A 13,980-nucleotide genomic window follows, 5' to 3' on the forward strand; every position below is an offset into this window, starting at 1 on the left:
GTTTTGTGAACAACTAGTTTACAAAAAAAAGAAGTATCTTCATAAAGACAGTACAATATAGTTGAAAGAATTATTGATCACCATTTAAGTTTTGAGAGCATTTCTAATTACTTAATTTAAGTACTGTTTCCAAACATTTTGGGACTTCATTATGCCATCTATTAAATGGAATCGTGAGTATAATTGACAGGAAGTGCTGGCAAAATGCTACTCATTGGAGAAAGGCTCAGCTCCACATTTTTAACCTTCACACTCATTCTGAGTTTACTATGAATTCTCATAATTTTCAACACATTTTGTTTTACAAATGGCAACAGACGTTTCAAAGCTAGACATCATGGAGAACATACATAAGTCTTTCAATCCTCTGTCACTGTGCTATTCATTAACCTCTTTTTACTTACTATGAACAGGTACATGTTTACTATGAATCATGGTGTGATTTGGGGGAGAGCTCTACATTTCCATGTGTTTTCATTTTTTCTCTATCCTTTATTTCAACTTATGGCACTCCTTTTATTTAGCATTTTTGTTTTACAGAGTTAAAAATTTTATTATAAAGGTGATGTACAGAGGGGTTACAGTTACAAAAGTCAGGTAATGAGTACATTTCCTTCTAAACAGTTTTTCCTTCTCTTATAATTTTTTCCCCTCCCAACTTCCCTTCCCCTCAAGTTGTACAGTTCATTTCCAACACAGTTAGTGGGTTTCACTGCTGAACTGGTTCATCCTTTGTCCCATGGTTTCTGTGCTTCCTCTTCCCCTCTCCACATCAGATAAACTTACATACAAGACAAAGAACACAGAAATCAAAAACATTGATCGAAGGGAATAAGTCAAAGAAAAAAGGAGAAGAGGAGGAGAAAGAAGAAGAGGACGAGGGGGGAGAAGAGGAGAAGGGAGAGGGGGAGATGAGGGGGAAGAGAAGGAAGAAAGAGAGGAAGAAGAGGAGGAAGAGGAAGAGGAGGAGGAAGAAGAAGAAGAAAAAGAAGGAGGAGGAGGAGGAGAAGGAGGAAGAGAAGAAGGAGGAGAAGGAGGAGAAGAAGGAGAAGACGACGACCATGAACAGTAAAATAAGCCTCTGGTTACCAGACGCCAGTGGCTCATGCCTGTAATCCTAGCTACCCAGGAGCTGAGATCAGAGGATCTCAGTTAGAAGCCAGCCCCAACAGGAAACTCTGTGAGACTATTATAATAAAAAAAAGCTGGAAGTGGAACTGTAGCTCAAGTAGTAGAGTGTTCCCCTTGAGCAAAAGAAGCTCAGGGACAGAGATAAAGCCCCAGGACTAGCAAAAACAAAAACTCTTGCTTCCATTTCTTGGTGTTCATTTCAATAAGCATCATTTTATATGATCGTATGCACATAGCTATTGAGCCCTTGTAAGAAGAACATCTTGAATCACTGTTTGAATGCTTAGACTGGGTTTACTTGTAGACATTGAGATTCCACCTCACCCCAGTTAGAATGGCTACCATCAACAAAACTTATAATAACAGTTGCTGGTGGGAATGTAAATTTGTTCAACCACTCCAAAAAGCAGTATGAAGGTTCCTCAAAAGACCAAACATAAAGCATCTCAATGACCCAACAATCCCACTCTTGGGCATTTCTCCAATTGATTGTGAACCAAGCTACACTAAAGCCACCAGCACAACCATATTCATTGCAGCATTGTTTACTATTGTCAAGATATGGAATCCAGATGCTCCTCAGTGGACAAACAGATCAAGAAAATGTAGCATATATACAAAATGGAATTCTATGTTTCCATTAGAAAGAATAGTATTGCCCCATTTGTAAGGAAATAGAAAGAATTGGGAAAAATTATACTAAGCAAAGTAAGCCAGATGCAAAGAAAACAGGCTACATGATTTCCCTCATTTGTAATAATTAGCATTTCTTATAGAGCAGGCTGAGTGGTAATAAATTCTCTCAGCTTTTATCTAGGAAAATCTTAATTTCCACTCTATTTTTGAAGGACCATTTTATTAAATGCATTTTTTTTTCTTTCCATACCTTAAATATACCAGTCTACTACAACAAAATTTCTGCTGAGAACTCAATTGTATATTGCTTTTATTTAGTATCTGTCTGGCAATTTGATTCTAATACCTCTTACTGTGATTCTCCTTAGGTTTGTTCTAATTGTAGTTTTTTGAGTCTCTTAAATCTGTGTGTCTGTTCTCTCTCTCAGGTTTGGGAAATCTTGTGTCATTATTTTCTCATATGATCCTATCTTCTTCCTAGAACGATCATAAAACATACAATGAGCCATATGTCATATTAACTGTGTTTTTCTTTCTTTTTTTTTTTTTTTTTGTCGGTCATGGGCTTGAACTCTGGGTGTGGGTGCTATCCCTCAGCTCTTCAGCTCAAAGAGAGTGCTCTACCACTTGAGCCACAGCACCACTTCCAGTTTTCTAGTGGTTTACTGGAGAAAACAGTCTCTTGGACTTTCCTGCCTGGGCTGGCTTTGAACCGTGATCCTCAGATCTCAGCCTCCTGAGTAGCTAGGATTACAAGCATGAGCCACCAGCACCCGACTTTCTTCGTTGTTTTACTTTATTGTTTCTTGGTAATGATTTCATAGGACCATCCTACTTTACTAATCGTTCTGCCTTATGTCTGTTACTAAATCCTTGTATTGAACTTTCTAAGATAGTGTGTTTTCCAGCTTCAGAATTTGCTTGATTCTTTTCATAAACTTTCTTTTTTTGTCATCTTGTTGAGAAATGTTTTTCTGAAAATTTCCTGTTTTGGCCAGATGGCTTGGGCCTTGTTGATTCCATCATATTCCTGGTATACTTTAATTAAAAACTCCTGTACCAAAGTCATTGAAGTTAATCACATACTGTTCCTGTTAATTAAGCCACATCCTGCTGATCGTGAGCCTGAGCTCAGCCAATCAGAGCAGTGGGGTAGGGTCTGCCACATTAGGGATAAAAAGGGAAGTAGCCTGCCTGCTCTCTGTGGTTGCTTACTGGATTTTGGCTGATGGTAGCTAAAACTCTGCTTTGCAGTTCCTTTCAAGTTGGTGCCCTTATTACTTCAGAACACCTCATCATCCCAAGTCATATCTAAGGTGATATTCTTATTTTGTTCATACATCATTTTTTCTGGTTTCACTTCTCTTTTTTAGGTAGTTGACAATATTTTTTTTATCTTCCCTTTCTTTTTGCTAGCTATTTTAAATTACTTATTAGGCAGCCCATAGATTTGTATTTCTTCAGCCGTTTTTTGAAGAAAATTTGTTGCTTAGATTCAGTCATGTCTTCCTGTTTCTTTGTATAACCTGCATGGAGTTGCATGAAACAAACAACTCCTCTGAGGCTTTGCATACCAAAAGCATGTAGGGGAAGACTTTACAAGTCAACCCATCTGGAAGTCCAAAGATCTCTCAAAATTTGTCTTGTCAATCATGCCCCTTGGAGTAGGCTACCTCTTATATGCTACATGTTTACCTCTGTATTAACAGCTTCTAACTGTAGCATTGGCACTCCAGTGAGGACACAAAGTAACTGGTCCCTCAGGCTGTCCAAGACAAGCCAAAATGTTGGACACTGAAGTCACTATATTGTTCTGTCCTCTAGGCATAAAGGAACCTCCTTCAAGGTATTAAACACTACGATATTCAGGGGTATCAACAGGTCTGCTGAACACCACAACTTCTTCTGTGTATTTTCCTGAAATCCCTTCTTGGTCTTCCAATAGCAAAACCCATTTGGAGTTTTCTGGTCTCTCCAATTCTGGCTGGTCTCTCAAATTCTCACAGAGGTATTCTGGTCTATATTTATTAACTTGGTATTTCTGTGGGGAAAGAAAAGAATGCAGCTTCCTAATCTACTCTTACTTATATCACCTCAGCATTGTAAAGCAATTTTTACTAAAATTGAGCCATACTTATCAATTTATGTATTATTGATGACTATTTTGTATTATAACTGTGGAACTGAGTAGTTGTAAAAGATAATGTTTGTCCTACAGAGAATAAATATTTGGTGCTTCACAGAAATTTTGCAATGTTTGACAAATGAAGTAAACCTCTCGTGCAAATAAATCTATAATCTTTGCTATGCAGCATTATTAACTATTGACTCTGGCTACCTTTGACCTCAAATCTATTCCCATTGTTTCTTAAACCCAGCCTTTTTCACATGCTGTCTTTCTCACTGCCTGAAGTGCCCACAAATATCCGTGTGGCTAACTAGTTCCAACGCCTTCAGATTTTTCCTCACCTCAATGACTAACCAAGGAATCTAGAGTATTATTTACATGGAATGAAAAAAATACATTTTTATTACTGTATCCTGAAGTTGGATATGCTTTATATACCTTATAGGAACATTGAAGAGCCCAGGAAAATCACAAAGTAAAATTTTATATTTAAAGTATCCAACCTTCTCACAATTTTACCAAAGTTCCAAGTCATGTTATCACATGAGGGAAATTTTATTTGGGCTTCTTTTTTCTTCATCCAAAAACAGAAAAGCCTAATACAGAGAATAAAATGTTACTAAGGGCTGTAGTTATATTTTTGTAATTTGGATATTACAAGTTTTGTTTTTACTTTCTAATATTGTTTCTGACATCTCAACTTGTCACATTTGTTAGAGTTTCTGAGAGAGTTTCAACAAAGCACTATGCATTCAATTCTTTTTTGTCAAAATATCAGAGTTCACAGCTGAGCTCTAACTATATGTCCTGCAATCCTTTTACCTCAGACCTCAGAGGGCCAACTATTTTGTCTGTAGCTTCTCTTACAACTCACCCATTAAACTTCAGAAGGCTTGTCCTTTCTACTTTAAATTAGATAGCATAAGTTTAATTTTTTCTTAAACTTTTATGCACATTGACTTCTGTGGAAATGTAGCCATTTCTAAGTTGTACTCATCATCGTCACTTAAGAAGAGAGCATACTTTTATAAAGAAAAAATATTCAAAATCACACTTGACATTTGAAACACAGCAAAAGGTGGCTATGGTCCTGTTTCTTTGTACAATGACCATGTAAACTCCAGCTGTCATGTCATCTGATCAGTTCTTCAGTAAGAAAAAGGGGCTCAGCTAAATCATGCCCACATGCTGATGTGTACCTACCTAATAATGATATTTTCCCCTCTTTATGAATTTCAGTTACAATTATTCAGGGACTTTTGAGAAAAATATTCAAAACTATGATTGAACTTGCTAGGTAATTTCATTTTCTGTTAATGGTATTGGGTGTGTAGAGGATAAAATCTGTTTTGATTTATATTAAAGTGATAAAACTCATCTGCTGTTCTCTAAACAGCTTTCCAACTTAAGTCTTCAAGCTGCTCCATCAGCATCTGCAATAAATGTGGATCAAACACTGATGGAACACAATGGCCAGATCTAAAGGAGAAGAACTGTGGAAATTATTGCTAAAAGAATTCCTCAGGTTGAACAAGTTTACACTCCCACCAACAATGCAGTAAGGTTCCCTTCTGTCCACATCCCTTCCAGCATCTGCTGTTATTAGAGTTCTTGATTATAGTCTTTCTAACTGGGGTGAAGTGGTATCTCAATGTTGTTTTAATTTGCATTTCTTTTATGGTTAGAGACATTGAGCATTTCTTCATGTGTCTATTGGCCATCCTTTCCTCTTCAGAGAAGTTTCTCTTTAAGTCTTTAGCCCACTTATTTATTGGGCAGTTGTTTCTTTGAAGATTTGTTTTTGGGGGATTTAATTTTTTAAGGTCCAGGTATATTTTAGATATGAGACCCTTGTCTGTTGTAAGGCTAGAGAAGATCTTCTCCCAATCTGTGGGCTTTCTATTCATCTTGCGAGCTACGTCCTTTGCTATGCAGAAGCTCTGCAATTTCATGCAATCCCATTTGTCCAGCCTTTCTTTTATTTGTTGTGTGCCTCCATCAGAAAGAATGTCATTGCCCCATTTGTTAGGAAATGGAAAGACTTGGAAAAAATTATATTAACCGAAGTAAGCCAGGGCCAAAGAAACATAGGTCCCATGGTTTCCCTTATTTGCAATAACTAGTATATGTCTGAGTCAAGCAGAAAAGGTCAGATAAGTTGATGTTAGAGGAATGAACCCCAAGATAAGTATTCAAATGTTTTTTGTTTTTTTTTTCCTTTCATGCAATTGTTTCTAACATTTATAAGATGATTTCTTTGTTGCTTTGTATGTCCCTCTGCTTTCACTGTATTTGATGTTGTTATAATTTGTGGAGGGGAAGGAAAAAACCAAATCGTTTAACTAGGGACCTATTGCAACAATGAGATGTACAAGTCGTTATGTGGGACAATGAACTTTATAACTTTGGTGGGGGGTGGGGGGGAGTATGGGAAGGGATGGGAAGGGGAAACAAAGAGGAGGCAACAATGCTTGATAAGAAATGTACTCATTATCTTGCTCATGTAATTTTAACTCCTCTGTACGATATTATCACAATTTTAAAAAAAAAAGAATTCTTCAGGTGAACCCATTGCAACAACGAGATGCACAAGATGTTATGTCGAAAATTTACAACTTTGGTGGGGGGGGGATGAGGGGATGGGGGGGAGATGGGAAGGGAAGGGATGGGAAGGGGAAACAAAGCAACAATGCTTGATGAGATATGTACTCATTACCTTGTTCATGTAATTGTAATCCCTCTGTATGGTATTTTTAAAAAAAAAAAGAATTCCTCAGCCAGACTCCAGAGGATCACTCCTGTAATCTCAGAAGGCTGATTGCTGAGGATCACAGTTTGAAGCCAGACCAGGCTGGAAAGTCCATGAGACTCTTATCTCCAATTAAGCACCAAAAAGGCCAGAAACAGAGCTGTGGTTCAAGTTGTAGATTGACAGACTTGAGCACAAAAGCTCAGGGATAGTTCCCAGGCCCTGATCATCATAAAGTAAACATAAAAAGCCCAAGATCAACATAAAATAATAATTCCTCAAGTAAACAAGCAAGATAGAAATGTGGAATAAAAGAAACCTGCTAAAGACCCCTCCAGGATTTGTTGTGTTTTGTTCCAGAACAAGAAAAAAAAATCAGATCTTGGAAATTCTAGTTCTAATTGAACTCTTTTGCTAGCACACACTCACATACATGTTACTTACACACAAATGCATGTTCATGCTATAAAAAATACTTTTTGTACAAGACAAATGAGTGAACTAGGAAGGAAAACACTACGGTTGCTATTATTGCAATTGCTGTTGTCATTATTGTTATCATTCCCAAGGACTGATCTGGGTAAAGAATCCTAAGGTCCCAAAAGTTTTAGAGTATTAACAGTTCAGAATCTCTATCTTACTGACTTTTTTTTTTTTTTGGTCAGTCGTGGGGCTTGAACTCTGGTCCTGGGCACTGTCCCTCAGCTCTTCAGCTTAAGGCAAGCACTCTACCACTTGAGCTACAGCGCCACTTCTGGTTTTCTGGTGATTTATTGGAGATAGGAGTCTCACAGTCTTTCCTGCCCGGGCTGGCTTTGAATTGCAATCCTCAGATCTCAGCCTCCTGAGTAGCTAGGATTACAGGCGTGAGCCACCAGTGCCCGGCTCTTACTGACTTTTTATATGTAGTGTCTACTCTATATCTGTATGACTAACTGTGAAATATGATGGAGTTTTAGTCACTTAAAAACTACTATTCAGGGGGGAAAAAAAGCTCACTTGATAAAACTGAAATTAAGGAGAGATGTTTTATTATTTTCTTATCCTAAGATCTCTATTCTCTATATCAAGTAATATACTATCAGTTTAAGAAATTTTACTAATTTAACACCAAAAAAGAGAGACATTTTCTGTGGATTTTGTAGGTTATAACTCAACTAAGCTGTTGCCTTACCTCAACTTATAACTGCTTTAATAACTGATATGCTTTAATAGCTGACACACTTACGTGGTTATTTTACAAATAGCCACTAAATTAAGCTCAGCAATATATTCATACAATCTTTTTTTAATTTTTCCCCTTTTAAGAAATATTATAACCTAACTTATGGAATTCTAACCTCTTAGTGTAACTCCTTAAAAAGCAATATGGTAACATTAGTATAGAGGGCAAAGCCATACAAATTAACTGTCAAGAAAGGAATCCATGTCAGTGCAATAGCTTTCTTTAGGCACATATAAATAAGTCATAGGAAAAGATACTGGGTATATTATTTAGACTTACACTTGAAAAGAATTCACCAAACTAACTGCATATTTTAAAATCAAGAAGATTTAGTTTCTTTTGGCCAGAATTTTAAATTATGAAATCTAACCAAATCAAGAAAGCCAACTCCAGAAAAATCTCTTGTTTTTCATTTAGACTACAAAAGTTTGGGTGTGGTATTCATATTCCCAGATATGGTATACTTGGTGTACAATTTCCAAAAATCCTGCAGTTCACATAATCTGAATATTCCCCCAAACAGCATGTGGTATGAAACTTCAAGCTACCTGAACTGTAAGATTTTTCAAATAAAGCTCCTCTAAGATCTAGCACACAGGAACTATGAAATCATCTTAGTTATAATTGCAAGGTATGCTGTCCTAACTATACTCGTATCACATGGATCTTTGTTTCATAATTTATTAAGTTTAGCACAGGTCATCTCATGTAAAGTAAAATTAGATATACGTAGACACTATTGTAGCAGTATTCTGCGCACATGACCTTATATTTAAGCCCTAATTTAAAGTGGGCCGGGGAGGGGGGAGAAGAGAAGGAAGGAGGGAGTCATACCTGTAATCCTAACTACTCAGGATACTGAGTAGTTTGATGACAGACTGGGGAGGAAAGTCTGTGAGGCCTTTATCTCCATTTAACCAGCAAAAAGCCAGAGTGGAAGTGTGGCTTAGGTGGTAGAACCCTGGCTAGCCTTGAATGAAAGAGCTAAAAGCAATATCCAAGCCTTAAGTCCAAGTATAATTTAATTATTCAAAATAAATAAGCTCAAGCTTATCCAAATATCTCCATCTAAAAATAGCTTTTTAATATTAAAAAATTGTACATCCCTAGCATCACTTAGTAATAGAATTTTTCCAGGATTTTACTTTACTTCCAGTATAGTACTTAAACATATTTCAACATTAGTCATATGTAAAACTTGTTTGGTCACACACATCTATCCTTGGATAGTAGGTAAAAATATTTCCAAAATTATCATAACAATGTGCTTTCACTAAGAAGAAACACATAAAAGCCCAAGGTTTATTAAACAAATTTCTGACAATAATAGTTTGGTTCATTGATTTCCCAGAATTGGGTTAAATTAATAGAAAAACTTTTGCTTGCAGTAGATTATTATTGATACATCTTGGAAAATATGAAAATTGGTTCAGGAGCCCCCATAACAAACACTTAAAGTTTATTTTACAGTATTAGCAGATATTAAAATTATTTGTGGAAAGACTTTCATTTAAATAAAACTGGATGATACATATTAGATTAACAATCCATAGATTTAATAAATATTTGATATGCAAACTCATGAAAAACTGAACTGAAAAAAAATGATGGCCTTAAGTATAGCTATAATTAAGCTCAGACATAAGAATTTATATGCCAAATCCTTAGCATATTGTTGTTAAAACTATCTCTGTCACTATAAGCCTCTGAATTAGTCTTGTTCTGAGTTATTTGTATTTTTTCTGGAAAAATTATGAACTAAATGAACAGAGATGATTAAGAACCAAACAACCTCCAGGAGCCAGTGGCTCATGCTATAATTCTAGCTACTCAGGGGAATGAGAGCATAAGGAGCAATCATGATTCAAAGCCAGAGAGAGAGAGAGAGAGAGAGAGAAAAGCATGTGAGACTCTTACCTCCAATAATCAGAAAAAAAGCCAGAAGTGGAGCTGTGGCTTAAGCGATATAGTGCTTGAGCTAAAAAGTTTAGGTACAGTATCCAGACCCTGAGTTGAAGTCCCAGTACTGGCACCAAATAGACACTGGCAACAGCAATTACCAATTTTATACACACACACACACACACACACACACACACACACACACACACACACACACATATTTAAAAAACAAACAAGCTGGGCGCCGGTGGCTCACACCTGTAATCCTAGCTACTCAGGAGGCTGAGATTTGAGGATCACGGTTCAAAGCCAGCCCGGGCAGGAAAGTCCGTGTGATTCTTATCTCCAATAAACCACTAGAAAACTGGAAGGCAGCGCTGTGGCTCAAGCAGTAGAGCGCTCACCTTGAGCTGAAGAGCTGAGGAACAGCGCCCAGGCCCAGAGATCAAGCCCCATGACTGACCAAAAAAAAAAAAGTACTATTAAAAAAACAGACAAACAAACATGAATTGTAATTCTCACAGTGGGGGAGAAAAAACCATGTCCAAGATGGGAGGAAGACAGAGAATCTATCCAACATTTTTTTTGGAAAGCACATTTAAGAAATATAATTTGAATATTGATGTGCCTGACAACAGCAGATAAAAGTCTGAGGAAAATAAGTAGGAAATATAAAGAATAATAAAGACTGACCCATTTAAAGATATGGTAAAAATGGAAAATATTACATTTGTCATTGCTTGTGTATATTTTCTATCTTCCTAGACATTTTTAGTTTTATTTTGACTTAGATTAAGGAGATAATGAATAAATTTTGGGCTTAAGCCAATACTTTTTCAAATTTGCTGCTGATTAACATGCAAAATTCAAGAAAAAATGGTTTTCAGTGCAAATTGGTTTTACTGCTGCAAATGATCTGAGTATACTTTTTGCCAGAAGAAACAAGTATGGATGTTAACATTCCACAAACATCTTTCTATATCCCAAGTGGCATCCTCTTAATTCATTTATTATCATCATCTAGCAGCATGACTTGTCATACAGAGTAATGTCAAAACTTGAATGACTCTTGTTCTTATATCTCTCCAAATTCATAAAGGCAAGGTGTTGACACAAATAATTAAGAGATGATTGACCATAATTAATAACAATTGTCCTATGACTCTCCTCAATTAATATCTTAAATCTTTCATCAATTTTTAAAGCAAAATAAAAAATAGTAAAATAACCGGTCTCAACTCTTTCTTCTCAAATTCTGATGGATAAATGAATGAGTAAAACTCAAAACATGGATAAGAAGAAGACAGAGGGGCTGGGAATGTGGCTTAGTGGTAAAGTGTTTGCCTAGCATACATGAAGCCCTGGATTCAATTCCTCAATACCACATACACAGAAAAAGCTAGGAGTAGCACTATGGCTCAAGTGGTACAGTGCTAACCCTGAGCAAAAGAAGCTCAGGGATATTGCTGTGGCCCTGAGTTCAAACCACAGGACTGGTTTTTAAAAAAAAGATAATTAAGTAATTAATTTTAGAAAGAAGAAGAAAAAGAAAGATACTGGATTGTACATACATCAATGTAGGCCTGCATGAATCTGTGGTTTGGGTAACCCATACTAAAATCAAATAGATCTGAGAATCACTGTTCTCATCACCCTTCTCAAAAAGAAAAACTCAGTGGGAAAGGGAAATAAAATAAGAAAAAGACTGATTTTTTTTTCTTTTTGGATATCAAGTACTTGTAGCAAGCAATAACGTGATAATTTAAGAACAACCTCATTAACTATTATATGTTCTCCTTGAAGCCATTTATATTTAAGTGTTAATGACTACTTGGAAAATAAATCATAACATATTTTCAATCCAACATATTTAGCCAATAAAGTGATGAAGCTGACAATTTAACTTCCTTATTTTAAAAAGGAAACCAAAAGCCTGATTAAGTGTAAACCATATTATATTTTTATTCAATTGCCCAATTCTTTTTTTTTTTTTTTTTTATGGAACGCTTCACGAATTTGCGTGTCATCCTTGCGCAGGGGCCATGCTAATCTCTGTATCGTTCCAATTTTAGTGTATGTGCTGCCGAAGCGAACACTGCCCAATTCTTATTATAATGTACTATAGAAGAGAAACCACTTGTAACTCAGTACTGTATCACTTTCACTGCTCATCAACAAGAGAACTTCTGTTTGGATTTTATAAGGCTTCTCAAGTACTCCTGAGGTGATTACTATATTACAAAAATATTTAGAGTTTTATTATATTATAGGGAAATTAGTTCACAAGATACAAAGAAGTCACAATTTGAGAGGTTGAATTAGGAGTCTTTATTAGAAAGCCAATGACTGCAGGTGGACACATGTGTCCAGAAAACTTGCAACCTCAAATACATTTAACACTGAGCCATGAGAGTATAAAGCAAAGAAAGAGCAGAAAAACAATCCCAACAAACCTGGTCAGCTTTAATGGAGAGTTGAAGGGGGATGCCATAGTGACCTGAGGAGTCAGGAGACAAGGCATGGCACAAAATGGTGGCTGAGCTGCTCGGGCCTAAATAGGGTCATGGTCAGGGGCAGGGTCACAGGGAGCTTGAGAGTCTAGTGAGTTCAAGACACAGGACTGGCAGGTCCAGTAACCTAATGTCTAACTCCCTACTCCTGCCTCTAGGAATTCAGGTATGCCCATCACCTGGGGGTGGAATTTCACCTTCATCCATCAAGAAGACAAGATGGCACCAATCAGACCCAGTATCCTTATTTCAATTTCACCTTGAGAAATTTAAAAGATAAAAACAGATCTTAGAAATTGATATGGATACAGGTGGACCCACTGCAACAATGAAATGTACAAGATGCTATGCCAAAAAACGAACTTTACAACTTTGGCGGGTATGTGGGGGAGGGGGGAGATGGGAGGGCTGGGATGGTAAGAGGAAACAAAGGAGGAGGCAACAATGCTTGATAAGAAACGTACTCATAGTCGTGGGCCGGTGGCAGCTCACGTCTGTAATCCTAGCTACTCGGGAGGCTGAGATCAGATGATCAGTTCAAAGCCAGCCGGGGCAGGAAAGTCCATGAGACTCTTATCTCCAATAAACAACTAGAAAACCAGAAGTGGTGCTATGGCTCAAGTGGTAGAGTGCTCGCCTTGAGCTGAAGAGCTGAGGGACAGCGCCCAGGCCCAGAGTTCAAGCCCCACGACTAACCAAAAAAAAGAAGAAAAAAAAGAAAAGAAAAGAAACGTGATCGTTACCTTGCTCATGTAATTGTAACCCCTCTGTAAAGTATTTTCACAATTAAAAAAAACTTATTAATAATAATTTTAAAAAAGAAATTGATATGTAACTGAAACAAAGATTCAAACCTGTGTATAGAATGGGGTGGGAAAAAAGAACCCCTCCCCCAAAGAAATGAATTGCAAAGGTTTATACAAGAACTGGTCATTCTTGTTGAAGGTCTATACACAAAACTGACTTTAGTTCGTTCTACATGCTTACTCCGGACTGGAATGTAAAATGTATTCTCACTGGTTAGTTTGACTGCAGGAATCTGTTTGATTCTCTCATAGAAGTATCAAGTGAGTGATGAACTAAATCAGTAGATTTTCCACTCAGTACTAGACTCAGTAAAGCTATAACACTCTGTCTCTCAAGAGAGTTGGAATATCATTAGATTGTCCACTCTGACGTGTTTCCTGTCTCACACATACTGATAATTTCTAATTAAAAAAAATTCTGGGGCTGGGAAGGTGGCTCAGTGGTAGAGAGCTTGCCTTACACGCCTGAGGCCCTGGGTTCGATTCCCCAGCACCACATAAGCAAAAAGAAAAAAAGCCAGAAGTGGCGCTATGGCTCAAGTGGTAGAGCGCTAGCCTTGAGCCGAAGAGCTTAGGGACAACGCCCAGGCCCAGAGTTCAGGCCCCATGACTTGACAAAAAATAAATAAAATACAAAATTCTGACTATTTAAGAAAAAGCTAGCTGGAATTTAAGTATTCTACCATCTGGTACAAATTTCTCTCCTTTTTATATTCACCATTGGTTGAAATGCTGCATTTCAAAAAATGAGATGAGGTATCCAATGGGTAAACGCTCACACTTGGGAGTCACATTATCTCAAAACAAGAGCCTCATATCGACACCAGTACTGGGCACTTTGGACAGTTTTTTGAATCCCTCAGATTATTAGTTGACAAAACCATTATGAATAT

At 37.0% G+C, this 13,980-nt stretch overlaps 1 non-coding gene across 1 annotated transcript; it reads right to left on the bottom strand.

Annotated features, from left to right (window-relative positions):
* Positions 1 to 11,763: 11,763 nt before the first annotated feature.
* On the bottom strand, positions 11,764 to 11,867 carry LOC122113333. Its single transcript, XR_006148416.1, has one exon. It is a non-coding gene; the product is annotated as a U6 spliceosomal RNA (small nuclear RNA).
* Between the last annotated feature and the right edge of the window lie 2,113 nt (positions 11,868 to 13,980).

The sequence above is a fragment of the Dipodomys spectabilis genome, unplaced genomic scaffold, assembly GCF_019054845.1.
Source record: "Dipodomys spectabilis isolate Male_0828 unplaced genomic scaffold, ASM1905484v1 ptg000096l, whole genome shotgun sequence".
In the NCBI taxonomy this organism is placed as follows: Eukaryota; Metazoa; Chordata; class Mammalia; order Rodentia; family Heteromyidae; genus Dipodomys; species Dipodomys spectabilis.